Raw genomic sequence first — 20,872 nt, 5'->3', positions numbered from 1 at the left:
CATCAACTAAGTTTTTTCATTTGTTTCAAGTGCATTTATCACATAATTCTACAATAAAAATTCATCGCATCTTCGAAAATTCCACATCAGAAATGACTGCACTAACAGTGATAATTCATCGCATCTATAGTTAAAATGGATCGCTTTCAAAAATCGATATGCTATATTATGAGGGGGGGCAAGGGGGGTCCCAATAACAGCAAAACAGCAAATTGATTTGGCTCATAACAGATAACAAGGAATTAAAATGGACAAAAACAGATAACAGTAAATGAAATATTAAAATAATTCGGTCTTTGACAAATCATTATTTCTTATTACGGATATAATCCTTTGTAATGCATTCCATTATTTATGACTGTTTTTAGTATTAATTTATGTATCTAGAATGTGTTTAAATTACTACTCAATATATTATAATATTTTTTATACGCTCGTTTACGGAACGTATTATGGTATACTGTTGTCCGTCTGTTGTCAACATGTCGGACATTAACTCAAAAACTCTTTAACCATTTGCATTAAACTTTGGGAAATTGTTTTATATCTTGACGTGAGCTCCCTTTTTTTTTTTTTTTTTTTAAGTTTCTGGGTAATGGGTTTTTATTCAATAAAATTGGTGTTTTCTGATAATATCTCAAAAATGCTTTCACAAAGCAAGGAATTTTGGTGATTGTTTATATCTATTAACATGAGGTAACTTTCAATTTTTATAAATTTTAGATTTTACGTTTCCGAGTTAACGGGTTTTATTAATTAAAAAGGGGTGATTTTCCAGTTTTCAGACATTAACACAAAAATGTTTCAGCAGTTCTCATGAAACGTTGGTGTATTGTTTATATATATTGACTGAAGCTCCCTTTGTTGCTAATAAAAAAAGTGACCTAAAAGAGTTTGAATATTCTGACTTTTTCTAAATGACCATTTAATGAGGTGTGTGAATTTTTCTTAATAAAACTATTAGGCAAAGTGGTATATAGGGTAGAAAAATCAAAAGCACCAATTATAAGCATGCAATTTATCAAGGACTTCGAACGAGTTTTGACACTCTAAAAGCAATTTATTCCACTATTTTCAAAGGCCTTTTTTGAACAATTTTTTATCAGCTGAGGTTTTTGATTGTACCAAGTGTACTAGTAAGTAGAATACAAAGTTTAGTAGGGAAACAATGGCTTGAAATGAAATAAATCTTTGTTTGTAATGAGTTATGTGCAGCTTCAGACCCTGAAGTACATGGTTGGAACTTTCATTGTACAATGCATTTGGTTCTGCTTTGAAAAGAATTACAGAGCTGAGTCTATGTACCATATTATATAAAAGGTTAAGTGGTTGCTAGGACCTAGTCCTTAATTGAGATCCTTGTCAGATATTCCTGGCCATAATTATGTTTTCCTTTTTGTCATATTAAGAATTAAGAAACATTATTCTCATACAAAATTTAAGATAATTCTAAATACTCAGTCATAAAAAAATGGAATTTATTACAAAGGATAATCATAAGATATACTAGTACTTGAATTGTTCTGGACCTCAGTGACTTCTGTGATGGGTATATGTTAATGGAATCCTTCTCTGAATACGGGACAAACATATTAGCAGTGGTAGACCCCAATGGCCAATGATCTTCAATTTATACCGAATATTGACTGTAAAAAAAATGCTAACATTCCCATTTTCAATAACAGTTAACAGCAAATACATTATCACAATAACAGATAACAAAAAAACTAAAAGCCCAATAACAGCTAACAAAGAATAAGACAATAACAGCTAACAGCAAATATATTTTCAAAATAACAGATAACAAAGAATTAAATTGCCCCATAACAGCATAACAGTTAAACCCCTTGCCCCCCCTCTATTATGTTGCTTTTATAACACTTATTTGAACTTTAATGCTATGTTTGTACATAATAAAGACATACCACAATGAAAATATGTAAAAACTTTCCTTCAAATCAATTAATTTGGTATTTTCAAAACGTAAACAAATACAGTTTTCCAATGATCCTTTATTCTACAATAGACATACCCGCATATGACAGTGAAAATGAACTAGCTGGATTCGCACTTTATATACACTGACTACTATGTATGATTAATGAAAGTCGATGAATATTTTTAATATGTCAATAAAAAAAGTCATGTTGATGTTGAATGCAAATCATTGAGAATTTGTCCATGTTTAATGCAAAGCAATGAGAATTCCTACATGCTTTAAATGCTTGCAGTAAATGCAGTATAAAGCAATGATACAGATTCATTGCACACAATTGTTAATAAAAAAACAATTACCTGAATTTGCGATTATTTTTATTTCCGGTGCGTCTCACTTGAATTGTCTTTGCTTGTCACGATTTAGCACGACGGAAGCAACTAGTGGAAAAAGAATTGATTTTTATTTCAGAAAACCCGAGTTCATTCTCTAATAATTCTAATTCTAATTTTTATTATCCATCGGAAACAAAAAGAAAAGAGTGTTTGTCAACGAACTACTGTCGTCTTCTGTACATATACAATTTATATGTAAATAAACAATAGAAGATGCTTAAAACTGTTTTATAACCTGATTATGGTTGTTGTCTATTCCATTTTTTTTTATGTGTAGTGCAATATCTAGGACTTTTTGTGTAAACATGTGTGGACTGTTGTCCGGTTTTCTTTTTCTTTTGGTGAGGATATTTTGGTCGATGATAAACGCAACACAGTATAAACATTAGAAATGTGTACACCAGAAAAAGTGAAATCACAAAAATACTGAACTCCGAGGAAAATTCAAAACGGAAAGTCCCTAATAAAATGGCGAAATCAAATGATAAAACACATCAAACGAATGGACAACAACTGTCATTTCAGAATCGCGTTTTGTCTCCAAAAGACTCATTAATAACGCTCGAATCAATAATGTTAAAAAGGCCAAATAAAGTACGGAATTGAAGAGCATAGAGGAACCAAAATTCAAGATGAACTTTCCGAAGACAGTTACATGTAGGTTATCTTATATATGTTTGGGGTAGAAAATCTTTATTATCTCGAAACAAATACCCGCGATTCCTGCAATTGCTGTAATTCATCCGCATTTAATTGGTCAAAGCTATAGAGATATGTTAATATGCGGTGTAATTTTTTGGTTTATGTATTACTATTATATAGTTTAACACAGGACATATTTCCTTTACGTCTACTGTTATTCTGTTACACAGTTTTTCAGTTGAGAAGACGTTTTTGAAAACAGAAAATTACGATATGATAAAGACAGTTTATTAAAAAGAAGGATGTGATATGACCAAATGACACAGAAATTAACAGCTAATTCAGTTTAGCTGGGTTACATGTTCATCTACAGATTAATCTCTGGAAATAAATATGTCGTGCTTAAAAAAAATGAACAAGCATTACTTTTGTATTTTATTTCAATGATTCACACGTTTTTACATTATACGAAGTGATGAGTTATCAATCCAGTTCTTTCGTAGATCAATCCAGTTCGACCCATCAACTATCTTATTCCAGACACTAATTTTCCAATAAGAACCTGCTTTATGTCTCCTCTGTATTCAATGATCTGTCATCGGTGAGTTACTTTTAGACTGTGATGTAATTAGGATTTGTTGATGTTTAACATATTGCAAATAACTATTCATGTTTTATGTCAACGTTTAATTATGACAATGGTAGGATAGGCACTGATTAGACAATATAATTTGTTATCATATTATAGTTTTTGTTCCAGACTTTGCGCTCTACTTATAAAAGAACATGTGTTTGAGTTTTACTTTTAAAAAGCCGTAGATTTAACTCAGTTTAAAAGCGTACATTAATTATTTTTTTAAGAATCTTTTTAACAACTAATGATATGTTTGGTAATATTGCTAGACAATTTTAAGTATTTTTTTTATATAGATTAGACCGTTGGTTTTCCCGTTTGAATGGTTTAACACTAGTCATTTTTGGGCCCTTTATAGCTTGTTTTTCAGTGTGAGCCAAGGCTCCGTGTTGAAGGCCGTACATTGACCTATAATGGTTTCCTTTATAAATTGTTATTTGGATGGAGAGTTGTCTCATTGGCACTCACACCACATCTTCCTATATCTATCATTGATATCCTTGTATTCTTAAAATTCTTAAATTTGACATTTTCGAAACACTAAGATTGTTCTACCCCAATGAAGAAATTGCCTTAGTCCTAGTTGGGACAGGCTTTCGGAATTTTCGTTTTGGAATGCTTTTCAGCTTCGTATTCGATTTGCCTTTCAAACTGTTAGCGCAACTAGCGAGTCTTATAAAGACGAAACGACGTTTGGCGCAAAAAATATATAAGCTATTTATCTTTGATGAGTGTTTACATTAGAGACAACAAATAAACCTCTGCCATCAAAGCAATTCATTGAATCAATTAGAATCTAATGTTAGAAATTCCAGGTGTAAAGTAAACTGTTTGAACGTAAATAATGTACTTTTCGAATTGCAAAATAGAATTCCCCATTCATTCAAAGTTACAGCCTTTTTAGAAAATTAAGAAGTGATGAAGTGTTATCGTCTAGAGTAATTATGCATCCCTCAATATTGACCAATAGGCGTTATACAATAAAAAGAACAATGATTCGTCCTTTGAGACCTTGTAGTAACAATTTACATTATGATATCATCTCTTTCAATAGATGCATACAGCTGTGTTCAGATACTTCAGATGACATTTTATGGTAAAGTAAAGGCTTACAATAAATAGGTTACAGAAAATGTATTGCTCACTACATAGTTGTTAACAGTGAAATATTCTTTATAAAATGAAGGATCCTGGCAATAATATTTACTTTGAACATTGAATTAAAGCGGTATGGGCTTTGCTCATTATAAAATGAAGGATCCTGGCAATAATATTTACTTTGAACATTGACATAAAGCGGTATGGGCTTTGCTCATTGTTGAAGGCCGTATGGTGACCTATAGTTGTTAATTTCTGTCATTTTGGTCTCTTGTGAACAGTTGTCTCATTGGAAATCATACCACATCTTTTTTTTATATATATATTAAACTTTCATTTATTTTCTAAATATTAGGTACACATTGAGGGCGTTACACCAAGACATTATTGTCTATGCAGAATGGTATAGTTTTGGATATTTTAGGAGGGAGTCTTTCAGTGATTTGATTATATATAATGGAAAAACCTGATAAATGCAGGAAATCCAATATCATTTAACGACTAGTGGTGTAAATAATATTAGGGTTTTAACAATATTCATGTTGCTCGATGGAAACATGTTTCCAATTGCATACAACTTTATATTTTGTTACAAATATATTATATAAGGAGATGGAGTATGATTTCTAATTAGACAACTATCCCAATGAATCGGATTTAAGCTACAATATTAGTTCACACCGTATGGCCGTCGGCAATGAGGAATAGAGTCCTCTATGAAAGGTCAATACTTGACAAAATGTGAATCAGTTCAAACTTAACACCAACGGAATGATTTACGGAAGGATAATACAATTGATGAAAAGCAAATGGAACATAGAGCAACCAACAACAACCTCTGATCCACATGTAGGCTCCTGACTTTGGACAGGCACATGTTTGGGATTCGAGCGTCACTGGTGAGTCTTTTGTAGACGAAACGCACGTCTGGCGTAAATACAAAATCCTGGTATCTATGATGAGTTTATTTAAAATGTGGCGGGTTTGATCATTGGCAAACATCTGTCTAACATACGACAGTAGTGTAACAGCACAACATATAAAGAACAAAATTTAAAATCAGTTGGAAATAGCTTTACTCATTAAATTTTCACAAAGCGCAAAACATCTTCAGTATTAAAAAGACAAAAGACACAAAGTACAAATTAAATTGTGTTTTGTAGTTCAAGGACTATAACAACTAATAGCCCCCAAAGTATGTTGTCTCATTCTTTCCCAGTACCGTCTTACTTTTTATTACACACGTAACAGAACGGGTTTAGACCTAAATAGAACTATATGTCTTTACAGTCATTCTACTGAGAAGTGAAAAAGTTACAAAAGAATTAAAGACAGGCAAACAATACCAAAGGAACAAACAATCTATAACGAAAGTCCAAAAAACAAACGATAGTATACAAACCACAACATAGAAAACAAAAGATTGAGCAACACGAACCCCACCAAAAATTGAGGGCGATCTAAGGGTAAGCATATCCTGCTCCACATGTGGATACCGTCTTGTTGCGTATGTAAGTAAAAACCAAGTGATAAGTCTAATTCGGTCGGTCAAATTCAGTGAAAATAGGTTATTGGCAGATAGTAATTGGTGTTTGCATAACAAGAAAAAAATGTAAGTTAACAAATGCTTCTAATTAAATGTAAAACATCCAAACAAAATCACCAGAGAAATGGATTCTTTTTGGCATCAATTCTTTTAAATAGTCTCTTATTTTAGACCATTTTCAATCAAACTCGATCAACAACAAAGCTAATTCACATTTTTATTATAGATTTAATCAGAATAATTTAACCTTTTAAATCATCATTTAATTTCCGTTTTCAAAATTAACTTGATATTTATCCATTTGTTTTCTAATACTGAAAGTCTTTACTTAACAGCTTCCTGTCTTTAAGTAATTGGACCACCCCATATTGCATGCTGATGCCCATTTGAATTCTGTCCTGAACAAATCATGCTTTAAAAAGAGCCACATTAGGGGCTTAAAGACGCCTACAATAACAGATTTGCTGTTAACTACCAAATTCCGATTGTACTTTGGAACTATTAAATGTACAATCGGATAAATAACATGATCCTCCTGATAATCTCACCATAGAAATACCATATTGTCTTATGAATAATTAATAACTCTATTATTAAGTACTTTTGCTTCCCAAAAAATCTATCATTTTCTAAGATTTACAAGACTGCTGCTAATATCAAATTTTTATATAATTTAATAATTTATGTGTAAAAAAATTGTGGAAGAGATTGTAATTGAGGTAGAAGAGTGGTTGTGACACGATAACGATACATAATCATTTTAGTAGTGACGTCCTGTCAAATTGATCCTAGCGTCGTAGGAGACTAAACAGCTATTTAGAGAACGGTCAGAATCATTCAGAACAGCGAACAGGAGGACGACCATGAACAAAAGTGAGTAACATTAACTAATCCAAATTATCATATTTTTAATGTTGAAAAGTATCAATTTTACTTGTCAAATGCATAAGAAATATAATAATACTTCACCGTGTAAATGTATTTTTTTTATTTCGAATTAAGTTTACACTTACAAATTTTACAGATTGCAGAATATTGCAGAACTGATTTGCTGCTTTATTCATTTTGTTATCAATAATTCCATAACATTTCTTTTTCTATTCTTTTTTAACCATTGTATTTCCCTTTTCTGCTTTTCTGGTTTTTTAATGCTTTTTAAAACACGCATGACTGTATGTATACAGTAATAATATGAAAACAAAATTAATTAATTATCTATAAAACAGTCCGCTAACTTGTTTGGTGAGGGTTATTATTTATTCTGTTTGGGTCATTTTTAATATTGACACTTCGGAGAGTTGAATCAGTATTAGATTTCTCAAATTTTAATCTGATGCTTTTTGATGGAGAGTGTTCCTGAAACATGTGCTTTGAGCACTGAAATTTGAATAATTAATTGTAAAAGATTACAATAATTGGAAAAAATATAATATTTCATATAGTAGTATGAAAGAAAATTTAAACATAAATTCACTGCATTTAACAGTTTTGAATCTATATAAAGATTAAACCGTTAACTCATGTACTCATCACTTTTTTTCATGCTTACTTATAAAATGCAACTTTTGATTTCTTTTTTCTCCTCGTGACTAAGTGTGTATGAGGTCTGAAAGGACGTGTTTAAAACTGAATTTAAAGTTTACGCGAAGTAAATAAGAATATAAAAAATAGTCTACACATAACCAAAAATTTTGTAATCTCTTGAATACTAAAGAATAATGAGATATGTATGATGTAGCTTACGATTAAACTATACACCTTTCAAGTTTTATATATGTCTTCAGCAAGAAGTAAATACGAAGAAGGCAATTATAAAATCATCACGCGACTGATATCCTAAATAACTTTATGAATATACGAGGACTTTATCTCACTATGTCGGCATGACATTTTGTTCAGAAATCGTTGTCAATAAAATGAACTTATACACGTGAGATGTTTAGCTAGCAATAAAAACAGGTTTAATCCACCATTTTCTACATAAGTAGATATAGGAAGATGTGGTGTGTGTGCCAATGAGACACCTCTCCATTCAAATAACAATTTATAAAAGTAACACATTATAGGTCAGTGTACGGTCTTCAACAATAAGTAAATGTATTTACCAGGTCAGGAATATAACAGTTGTTATCCATTCGTTTGTTGTGTCTAAGCTTTTGATTTTGCCCTTTGATTAGGGACTTTCTGTTCTGAATTTTCCTCGAAGTACAGTATTTTTGTGATTTTACTTTTTATTAGCTCACCGTTACGGAATATTCCTGTTTCAGATGACTACGAGTGCGTTTCTTTTGTGGTAGCCAATGTCCTATGCTTTGTTTCTCGTCATTATTTGTCCAAAATATCATTTTGTAGACGAAACCAGCGTCTGGTGTAAATACAAAATTTAATCCTGGTATCTAAGATGAGTTTATTTCGAGAGTAATTAATTAAATGTTGGCAACTGTTCATAAATTGAAATCAAATTGTTACTGTATCTTTTAGGAAACACAGCAACCGATATAAAGTGTGAAATGGAGTCTTTACCTTATTTTATGTCATATCTTAATATCGTGATTTTTTGGGAGGATGGGAAGGAATTGATGTTGATACAAATTTTATAGACTAGGGCGATTAAGAGCTTTTCAAATTGTATTAAATAACTGTTAATTGCTGAAGACTAAATGTTGCCGTCTAGTTTTCTAATGGTCTTTGGGTTACTGTTCCTGGCGTATCTTTTTATTAAAATTGATCTGTGATGATTTTCTTTGACCCAGTTCTGTTTTAAGCCTCTGATATATTAACCAACATTTTGGTATAAAGGATTTCAAGAAACACGTGATGTGCACGCTTAGATCGGAATTTGATGCAACTGTCATACAAGTGAGAGTTTAAGCTAGCTATAAAACCAAGTTCAATCCACCGTTTTCTACATAAGAAAGTACCTGTACCAAGTCAGGAATATGATAGTTGTTATACATTCGTTTCGTGTGTGTGAACTTTTGATTTTGGCATTTGAAAAGGGGTTTTCTGTTTTGAATTTTTCCTCGGAGTTTTTTTGTACTTTTGTGATTTACTTTTTACTGGTAATAAGCAACACGGTGTGTTCCACTTGGAAAACATGAACTGCCTCAACTTGAAACTTCGGGGCACGTAGTTCAAGATTTAATAGTGCTAAATAATGTTGATCCATCTTGAGTTTTCTCTTTAATAGTAAACACAATCGGTAGCTAGTTCTTGTCCATTTATGGTACCTTTGATAATTATTTACACCACTGGGTCAATGCCACTGCTGGTGGACGTTTCGTCCCCGAAGGTATCACCAGCCCAGTAGTCAGCACTTCGGTGTTGACATGAATATCAATTAAATGGTAATTTTTATAAATTTCCTGTTACAAAACTTTAAATTTTTCGAAAAACTAAGGATTTTCTTATCCAAGGAATAGATTCACCAGCCCAGTAGTCAGTTGTTCGGTGTTGACATGAATATCAATTATATGGTCATTTTTATAAAATTCAAGTTACAAACTTTTGAATTTTTCGAAAAACTAAGGATTTTCTTATCCCAGAAATAGATTATCTTAGCCGTTTTTGGCGCAAATTTTCGGACTTTTTGGTCCTTAATGCTGTTCAGCTTTGTACTTGTTTGGCTTTATAACTATTTTGATCTGAGCGGCACTGATGAGTCTTATGTAGACGACACGCGCGTCTGGTGTATTAAATTATAATCCTGGTACATGCACCTATGATAACTATTATGACGAAACAATCCGATTTATGATTGTCCCTTACTGTAGGCGAATTAATTTGATTTCATGTTCATTGTTATTTCGGGTTAGTGATAATTATATGATATATAATGCATAAAACGATTTGAAAAAAATAGGATAGACACTCTAAATTTATTTTTCCGTTTTACCATGTTTACATTTCAAAATAATATTTACATTTTCTAAATGATTTTTTCTAAAGTTTATACTTGTAATATGATATCATTTATGTTAATATTTTAGATGATGTATTATGCAATCAATTAATTTTAGTTGATTCTATACTCAGCAAAAAGTTAACGTCGAAATTAAAGCTAGGTAACAAAAAGTGATATCATTTCAGTTTGGCTTAGATATATGATTATTTATATTGTTACGTACTTATAATATACACAATGAGAATAACTGTTTGGAAGAAAAATAATTACCCATTGTAACTTCCATATTTAGAATCAATGGCATATCATGATTCCCAAAACCGGTTTTATCTTAACCCATTTTACCATAAATGAATACCTTCCTTTCAAATATAACATTCATAATTATAAAGGGATATTGATTAAGATAATTAAATTCATAAATATTCATAGCACGAACTGGTTCATTAATATCGCGACAAACCATATTCGAATACGCCAAATGACGTCTTGAACTACATAATTTTCAGTTTGAAAAGTACTGGAGGGTTCTTAATCTGCATCGAAATTGCATAACTTCAAAACTACAGAATGTGGGTGTTATTATCCAGCAATAGATGTAATGTGCTTTTACGGATAAACATGGTCATCTCTTTCAAAATTTTACGTTTAATAATTTGTGTGCGTCTGCTCATGCGTAAGTTATCATTATTGCAACCATGCGTAAGAAATAATTATTACACTCATGCGTGAGCAATGGCTTTAGTTACCTTGCTATAACTTTAATTAATGCAATAGATTTTACGAGCAACTATGTCTGTCATCTTAATGTCCTTTTTGACATTCAAAGAATGTGAACAACTGTTTTGGGAATTAGACAATCATAATAGTTGTCGATATTTCATTCTTCCAATCAAAAATAAAAATCAGATTAAGCTTAGAATACTAGTGTGTTTTTATTTTAAACTGACGTAAGAATAATTTGTATTTAGTTTTACCCTTACAATAAACAGTGGTCAAAATATATACTCTTTAAATTCTTTAAATTTAATATACATTTATTGTCAAAAACAAAAACTTTGTCGTACAAAAGTACCCTGTATTTTTAGGGAGTACAGGGCCTCAAAATTTTTAAATTCGTAAAGTTTTTGAACACTTCTGGAATTTCAATATTATTTGAATATAAAAAGTCTAAATTAAAAAATTGTTCAGTAGTTTAGATTTGTCCCTAAACTCAAAATGGGCAATGATTTGATTTGATGCTGTACATTAACATGCTTATTACATATAAGAGGGCATATAGGGATTTGATAACAAAATGATTTCATTTTTATCTGACAGACAAAACATAAACTTTCCCGAATCCCCTTCTAAAATTGTTTTTGTTGATAATCTATTCATTCATATGTTTTATATATCTATACATACTCAAAATTGGCAATGTAATTGTTTATTTACGTGTGACGCTATTTGTTTTTACATGGGTTTATGACCAATCTATGAGTAACAATGCATGATGGACTACTACGTGTTTACAAACAACCGAGAACACGTGTTATTTACTGAAGTACAATACATTTTTTCATGCATTGCGGGATTGAAAATTTTGCATAGTTTTTAATTTTCTGTATCCACATTCATAGTTATAAATTTTTCATTTCATACTCAGATCCACGAAGAGTTGTTCCTTTAAAAATTGTTACATGATGATGACTGCTGTACCCATATTTTTGACTATATTTATTTATTATGTCTGTTTAGTTCACGCATCATTGTAAATATAACGGAATTTGGTGAGACTGTCAACAAAGTGAGAGGTTCAACGCTATAAAACCAGGTTTAATCCACCATTTTCTACGTTTGAAAATGCCCGTACGAAAACAGGAATTTGACAGTTCTTGTCCATTTGTTTTTGATGTGTTTTGTCATTTGATTTTGCCATGTCATTATGAATTTTCCGATTGGATTTTTCTCTGAGTTCAGTATTTTTGTAATTTTACTTTTTTCTATGTGAACAAACGAGTGATTGAAATACCCGTTATAGCAATTAATGTTTAAGACCCCTTCTGTGGCCTGTGAATAACGAAATTTTCAAACTGCAATAGTTTCAAAACAGTAAAGATTATGAATAATAGAGATGGACCATTTTGTACATATACCAAGGGGTAACTTTGTGCAAAGCATTATTATTTATAGTTTAATTGCATTTAGTAGAAAAAGAGAATTTGGTGAAAATAAAACCAAGAATTTGTGGAAAATCCACAGATTTTAATATAGATATTTTTGTTATAAAATTTGAAACATAGGATTACTCACTTGTTTTTCTATGATGTGCTAGCATTTGTTGTTTACAGAAATTCCTAAACTAGCTTTAAATTCCGAAACACCTCGTGGTGAGTCACTAAAGTCGAGCGAAATCCTAGAATATGTACTGTAATTGGTACATATTTCTATTTGTTTTAACAAATATCTAAATTTATAAACTTGTTTTAAGGAAATCATTGCTAGCACTGCATGCAATAATCCTCTATCTATCAAGCATCGAATTGCCAAATATGAGAGTACAAGGGGAAAGGCTGTAAATTTTCTATAAAATTTCCATATGTTTAGCATTGAATCAACACAAGGGTACATAATCCCTAACATGATTGATGATGACACGGAGACTTTAGGTATTCTTTCACAAGACAGCATCGAAATAACAGTGAAAAACAATTACCCATAATACAAATTTACTAGGGTAAAGCTAACCCTGCGTCGATAATAGCCGGTGCAGATATTCATGAGGGCAGCATCTTTAATATAGCTAGTTAAAAATAAGGGATCCTTGAATTTTGGGTTTTTAAAAAGGGGAGGACTTAGAGTGTCAAATATCTGCTTGCGTCACTAAAATTTCACAGTTTTTTCACAATATTGTTTTAATAATGCTGTATCTTCTTTTATCACATATTTGTTACGAATACGTCTGGTTTTGCATATGCAATAACCTCAAAATTGCCCGGGGCAAAAAAGAGCATATTGATATTGTGCCCTGATTCTAAATGACGTGACGTCACTGCGTCCTTAACGACACGTTTGTGATAAAATGTTTAAGATTTTACCTTTTATCTTTCATTAAATTGTTATAATTGACCTTTTTTCTCTTTTCTGCAGAAATTAAATATGTGATAAAAAGATTATAACATGTCTTTTCCATATTGGCCCTGGTATCATCCCTCGACCCATATCGGCCCTCGGCTAAAGCCTCGATGCCGATATGGGAGTCTCGGGATGATACCAGGGCCAATATGGAAAAGGGCATGTTATAATCTATACTTATGATTAAAAAGTAATTTAAATCGAGAAAAAAGTATGTGTTTTTTAATTTGTCTTTAAGAATCAACAACGTATAATCATCAATCGGGGCCATTTATATCCGATTGTACAGTATGGACTTTTCTCATTGTTGAAGGTATTACAGTTGCCTATCATTACTTGCATCCACTTCATTTGTACTTAAGTAAATAGCTTTTCCAATGGCAATCATACCATATCTCCTTATTTTTGTATACAAACATCTTTTAGAAATATAGGTCTTCAATTATGAGATATGTCCTGGAGAATACTAAGTAATATTTTCATATATAGAATTTGACAGGTACAGAAAATGCATAACGCCTATATCGTCTATCATATTTTATCAAAACTGCACGTAAGCTATTCTTAAATTTTTGTCTAACAATGTTAACAAAATCTATAAGTAAATGTTTTTCTATTTAAAACTGTTCTCTTTGTCCTGAAGCAAAGAAAGCAAACAGCTGTATAGTTTAATTTGGTTTTCGTCTTTGCATTTTTTTTCTAATGAAGATCTAGATATTGTTCTTTTTTAATATTTTTTAACTGACTCGGAAATTTGACAAACCTTAGTAAAAGCATTTACGATGTTATACGTGCATGTTTATGTGCAACTAGGACATGGACTTTGATATGTCTATTAAAATTGCAACGTTGAACCTTACTTTACTAGATTGTGTCTTGGATGGAAAGATATCGCATTTGGTACTTATCTTCTTATTTCTATATATACAAAGCACGTTTTAGAAAACCGTAATAGGCAATATGACACTCACTATGATCCTGAGGATTGAAATGATTAAATATATTGCACATGAATACATCAACGGGACAGCGCCGAACGATAAAATTCCTCTTCGATATATTTGGGATAAAATTAGTAACAGACGGACTTTATCAATGGACAAAACTATACAAATTATGTTAAGCTGTTTACCGTCTCCGCTTTTATAATTAATTTTTTTTTTGCATACTGAATATTATGATGATTTTACTTTAAGTTCAGGTCTTGATAAAACGTTTACGACCCCAGTACAGCATGCACAGATAGTATAGTGTTTCAGTGCCAGTTCTCGTGATTTTCGAGCAGACATGTTTTTGGAATGGCATTATACAGGTTTAAAAGAGCTTAAAATAAATCATACTGGAGAGTGGTTACTTCATTGGAAATGTCACTGTTTCACGTCGTGAAATTAATCCATAGGTACAATGCATCACAATGGGAAAAACCTGTTCAACGACGTTTACAAGGCGACAAAGAAAGTCGAGCCGTGAAGCTAGTAAACAACACACTTTTTATCTGAGCATGTAAATTAAAGATTATGTTATATATTATCAATTAAACATATTATCAGAACAAAAAGTGTATTATGAGAGTACCAGATACTATATTAGGTGACAGTTTTCTCACTAATTCCACGTGTTTTCAAGTGGTAGTAAACTCGTAGTAGCCTACAATGCATTGTAGTTTATTGATTGGTCAGTTTTTCAATGCCGTATTGGCCTTGTGTTTGGGAAATTTCTATATATATGCAAATATATTCTGACGTCAGGAAATCTAGAGTTTCCAACCTGTTTAAAGAAAAAAGTCTTAGCATTATAAATAAGTTTCTGTTATTTATTCTTGAACATTTGATCATTTTAGCTAGTGAACTTAAAACAGTACTTCAAAAACAATAGATAAACTCATCAAAGTTACCAGGCTTGTAATGTGTGTACGCCAAACGCGCGTTTTTACAAAATACTTAGTGACGCTACAATAAAAAAAAAAAAGACAAAATGAAATACGAAGCTGAAAAGCATTGAGAGCAAACATTACAAGATGTATTGCCAAATACAACTAGAATGAAATTCAAAACAGTGTAGCTGTGGCCATTGATTGACACATTAAAATCATCCATTGACTGGGACAATTTAGGTGAACGTTTGTATGTAACGACCAATGCTCACTATGTACTTTTTAAAGACACTTAAACTATGGGGTCATTAAAGGTTCTCAACACCTAAATAAAGTAATTCGAAAAATTAATCAGAAATAACACGATATTTTGATTTATATTAATTATATAAATCAAAACACAAAGGTTATTCCTGATTAATTTTTCGAATTATTTTATAATTAAAGGCGTTAAGAAACCTTTGGTGACCCCACAGTTTAAATGTCTATCGTAGGTACGTCGTGAACAGTGGTCGTTACAGACAAACGTTCATGTAAATTGTCCCAGTCAATGGATGATTTTAATGTGTCAATCAATGGCCACAGCTACACTGTTTTGAATTTCATTCTAAAGCATTAAATGTAAACAGTTAGTTTCTAAAATACATAAAAATTCCAAAAAGAGAATAATGAAATACTGCAGTGACCAATAACATAAAATAACACACGGAAAAACGCATATATGTATTACCCATTTCTTTGAAAATTTCCCTCTGTGGAGTGGTGACGAGACATTCAGACTTCTGCATGCATTGCTTTGTAATACGTCATATCCTATACAAAGCATTTTTTTTTTCAGATATTTTAGTAATGAAGAGTTTCTTTTTTATTTGCTTATTGATTTCCCTCATTGGTGATAGTGCCGAACAAATAAGTTTCTCAACAGATTGGGGAAGTGGAAAACGCTCATTTTTAGAAAGTTACGAAAATATCTGCAAATCAAAGTTGGAACAGTCGTTAATTTTTGACATAGCCAGTCTTGTTCAAGTAAGTAGATGATTGATTTTAAAGTTATTGCTTCCATTTTTAGCATATATTTCTAATTATAGATTACTTATGTTGATTAGTTTTTCATTTTCCTACTCTATGTGTCCATTGTATTAATTGCGGGATATAAAAATCAGAATTAGAAACAGCCTTAATTGACATAAAGTGTTACTGACCTCCATCGGGAACTACAAAATCTACAAAATAGAACATAAGAGGAAAGACGATTTAATTATTCATATTATCAACACCATCATGAAAAAGTAAAAAAAAAATAAATACTGAACTCCTAGGAAAATTCGAAAGGGAAAGTTCCGAATGAATTTAACTTGAAATAAAAGAGATCACATATATTGTTCAGTTTTTCAATGTAGAAACAAATGTGAAGATCGATTATAAACTAAAAATTACCACAAAAGAGACGATTTCCATTATTCTTAGTTTAAATTTTCTATTCAAATGGTACCACAAAAGAAATACCACTGAACATAATGCAGAGACACCGAAATAAAAAAAAAAACCAGATACTAGTTATCATGAACTTCGAAAAATAAAATGCAATATAAGGGAAAAAGTATCGTGCAATTTATTTGAATTTCAAACCTTATATTTGAAATATTATAATTTCAAAATTTTACTTAAAATAAACGTGTTTTAGTAAGAAATAATGTAAAGCTATCTAATTTATAAAAAATGTATGTATCAGCTTAACATCTGTCCTTCTTTAGGGAAGGATAGTTTGGCGTTCTGACGAAATAAAGATATGCATTTGCCTACATGTAAATTCTGCAGTAATTTTGTTTCTACCAAACATATTTAAAAGTAATGAATTTAATCCAGGAAACATTGCTACTGGGCTTAATTCATCATGAATGTATTGCATTTCAAGTTTATAAATTAACTGTTTACAAAACTTTTGAATTTTGAAATATAATATAGCATATTAATCTATTGTAATAAAAAATCATAATATCTAATAAAATTTGTAGATTTAGCTAACAAAGTCCTTATATTTGTATAAAGTAACATTCGTTTATAGTGGAAAATTGTTTTAACTTTGAATAAGCTACAATTACAATTTGCTTGCTAGTCCCTCTCTGTGATTACCATTAGATAACTTTGGTTCCTTTCCCAATCAATCTATCATCAAGGGAAGATAAATAAATAGATTTTCATTCATAGTATTTTTCAAAAATGATGAACGGTTCTTTATATTGGTGTGTAATCATTTTAAACGTTTCAAATGTATGAAATTATATTCGTACATCAATGTTTTTGATACACCAATAACACAAACTGAAATATATTGTATTGATACATTTTTTAATTTTTCAAAATTATATCAGAAACCTAAACTTAATTATTTTCGAATTGGCACATAATACAACGGAATGTCACTCTTGCATAAAAATGGCACATCAATATAATTAATTAACTGTGCAAGCGTACTCCGCCTTTAATGATGATTCTTAATTATAAATATAACCAAAAGTTGTAAATCTATAGATAGTGAAGACTAATAAAAGCTAACCCACTGTAAAAATATTTCTTTGCAATTTTTTAAAACTTCCTCAGAAAAATGCTCGAGCCACTTGACTTTCATAGCTCATAATTAACGTTTTTACACAATATTTGAATAAAGTAGTTAAAGATTATTCGCTTCTCAAAGTGTAAGACGCAATAAAAATCGTATGCTTTCACCATCTTACCGAAATACGGATTTAGTTAAGTCCTGAACATTTCGACATTTCTTCGTTTATTTGTATCAAAACTGGTTTTAAACAAATCACAAGTACGTGTTAAGATCCGTCTTAATACCTATTTCCCGATATGGTCAGGTAAATTTGCTATATAATACATTACTAAGGCTTTTCTACCTCAGGAATAGATAACCTTAGCTGTATTTGGTAAACATTTTGTTCCTCAATGCTCTTCAACCTCTTCAAAAGAAAACTGTAAAGTTAATTCAATAAATTGATAATCATATGCTTTTTCTAATTACAGAGACACGTGGAAAGTTTCATGGATTGTAAGAATGATAACAGTAATCTAAAACATCGGCGATGACATCGGGTATGGAATTTACCATATCTTATGAGAGTAATTTTACAACACCAAATGTAACAAAACATTGCAATTGTCTTAAAACGTTAACACGTGCCACTAAAAGTTATTCAGTTTTCGACACATTCTCAGACCGTTGTAAGACCAACTGCAGTTCAAGTTTTAGAATTACATCTTTTAACCGCAAAATTGTACGAGAGACAACCCTTTTTATCAGGACTTTAAGTGTGTCTTTATATTGCAACCTAGGGAATGACATCCAAGGAAATGATGTAGTAGCACATCAGTAATTTTACAAAACAATTCTAGATTTAGGCATCTTTAAACCATTGAAATACTGGAGTCAAGACAACTTTTCAACCAAACTACATACAATATTATAAATATAGCTTTCGAAAATCCTTCAAACTAACAGAGGTATTTCGAATTTTCTCAAAATTATGAAACTCAAAAACAACTGGAAGAAATGTTAAAGAACTGCCAATAAATTAAGTTAAACAAGGCTGCACCCTAAGTCACCTTTTTAGACGTTCATGTGATTTGTGATTACTTACAGTGCATTCTGACAGTATGATACCTTTTCATTGAATGTATTTGTTTTATTAGCCTAAACAGAGTAAATTTACACATTCACAAATCACGGAAATCTATAATCATTCATCTTAATAGTTGCAATATCCACTATTTATTGTGATAAATGGAGAGAAGTGACAACAAAATAACATAAGCAAGCTGCAGCCTTCATATAGATTTCATTAGCTTTGACCACCTTCTGAATTATACTCGGTGACCCGTGTACATTATGCTGATTTGTGTCTAGTTTGAGAAATCGTTTATTCCTTACATGCCAAACATAGCCTGATTTGCTGAAAACTTACAACTAGAATATATTTGAACTTTTGCACTACTTTTAATACAATTTAGCACATCATCCCTAAGCAGTGATTAAAGTCCATACAAATTGTAATTCTCATTGTGAAAAAAGATACATTTATATGAATGCATATGAAAGTTCAAGTAAGCAACACCAACAAGCACTATTTTCTTTTCAGAGAAGGTATTTTCACTTTTAAATATATTCTAAACGTGAGTTGGTGAAATGATGGTTTGACATCTCAAGCAGATAGAACTATATTATTTTATATTAACATTTATAAATTAGTCTTTGTAACTTTTTCTACATGTTATTTTATATTGATCTCTGTATCAATTGATGACTAAATTGCACATACAACCCCTATTATTGTTTTTTCAGGCAGGAAAGTCAGCAGACATGCAGGAATTAACACTACCAGATGCTTCAATGGATTTCTAGTCTGATTTTTATATGAAATCTAGGAGACATTTTTAACATAAATTTTTTAAAGAACATTGTTCATATATCAGCCACATCGTTCATCCTAGTCTATTGCCATGTAAATAATAAAATTCTCAACAAAATAAAATAAAGACGTTCTCATCCTTATCATATTAATAGAAATGTCATTTGACATATATTCTTATGATAAAGAAGTACTTCAGTAAGTTCCGTTATAAAAACGTTATCCGGCCATCGTTATCCAGTTATACACAAGTGTCATCCAGTTGTCTCAAGAATCCGTTTTCTGTCATGGAGTAATACCAAACAATATAACTTTGATGTGTTTCAACATTGCGTATACATATGCATGGGAGGAGCAGAACTCGTAGGGAAATCGATATTGCAGATATAGTTATTCGTACTTTATTTAGCTTTTAAAACTTTTTTCAATCGAGCGTCATTGATGAGTAATTTGTAAATGAAAAGCGCGTCTCGCATACACAATGTTAAACCTGGCTTGTGGGTTCGATCGTTCATGATGAAGGTTAATCAACAAAAACGTTACAGAATTACGAAAAAAATAAAGTGTTATAAATTTTCCCATGATCATATCAACTTCTTCGAACTACAAATAATATATATATAGCAGAGTGCTTCATATGTAGAAACGACTATGAAGATTAATTGAGAACTAAACAGAAGACAAAAGGGATAATATCAAATTTCCAATCCTGAACTTTCTATTTTTATGTAGACACATTCAAGAGGAATTTGCATTTGGAGTTAATATTTTGAAGTTGGTACTAAATTCAAGGCTTAATTTTCGCATACTGATTTCCTAAATACATTTATATGGTTTCGGTTACAGGGAAGCTATTGAATTAATTAGAGGTCCACATACATACATCCCAAAGCTACTGAATATATCCATAACTGTTGTTGTAGGTCTCTGCGAAGAATGTGTTCTCTTTTATTTTCAGTCTGTGTTGTTTCTACCTGGTTAGGACCTATTTATTCTTGGTACTGAAAATGTTTTTAGTTTCAAACTTTCAGATTAGTTCATGTGTAGGAAATTTCAAGTACCTTTTTGTATTGTTTATGAATTTGGTGATATAAAACATTTTTCATCAACAAAATATAACAGCAGTGGGACGAAGGTGTCTTCAGTGAAGCAGATATGGTTGTACTACCGAAACACCTTAATTCAGCTACTGTATAGACCGACTCGTGTTGAAGAGGTTCAAATGGTAAATGTTCTGTTCTCTAGACTGGTGTTTGTCTGTCTGTCGGTTCGTGGTTAAGGCTTTGTTCATGGTGATACCTTTTGTTATTCCTAC

General features: G+C 31.1%; 1 long non-coding RNA gene across 1 annotated transcript; it reads left to right on the top strand.

The window, feature by feature from the left end:
* The first annotated feature begins 6,913 nt into the window (after nucleotides 1-6,913).
* LOC143070700 (uncharacterized) lies at nucleotides 6,914-20,293 on the top strand. Its single transcript, XR_012976651.1, has 4 exons — nucleotides 6,914-7,124; nucleotides 15,984-16,171; nucleotides 18,176-18,244; nucleotides 19,491-20,293. It is a non-coding gene; the product is annotated as an uncharacterized LOC143070700 (long non-coding RNA).
* Nucleotides 20,294-20,872: the final 579 nt, after the last annotated feature.

The sequence above is a fragment of the Mytilus galloprovincialis genome, chromosome 4 (assembly GCF_965363235.1).
Source record: "Mytilus galloprovincialis chromosome 4, xbMytGall1.hap1.1, whole genome shotgun sequence".
Taxonomy (NCBI): domain Eukaryota; kingdom Metazoa; phylum Mollusca; class Bivalvia; order Mytilida; family Mytilidae; genus Mytilus; species Mytilus galloprovincialis.
This window is presented reverse-complemented; position numbering and strand designations above follow the sequence as displayed.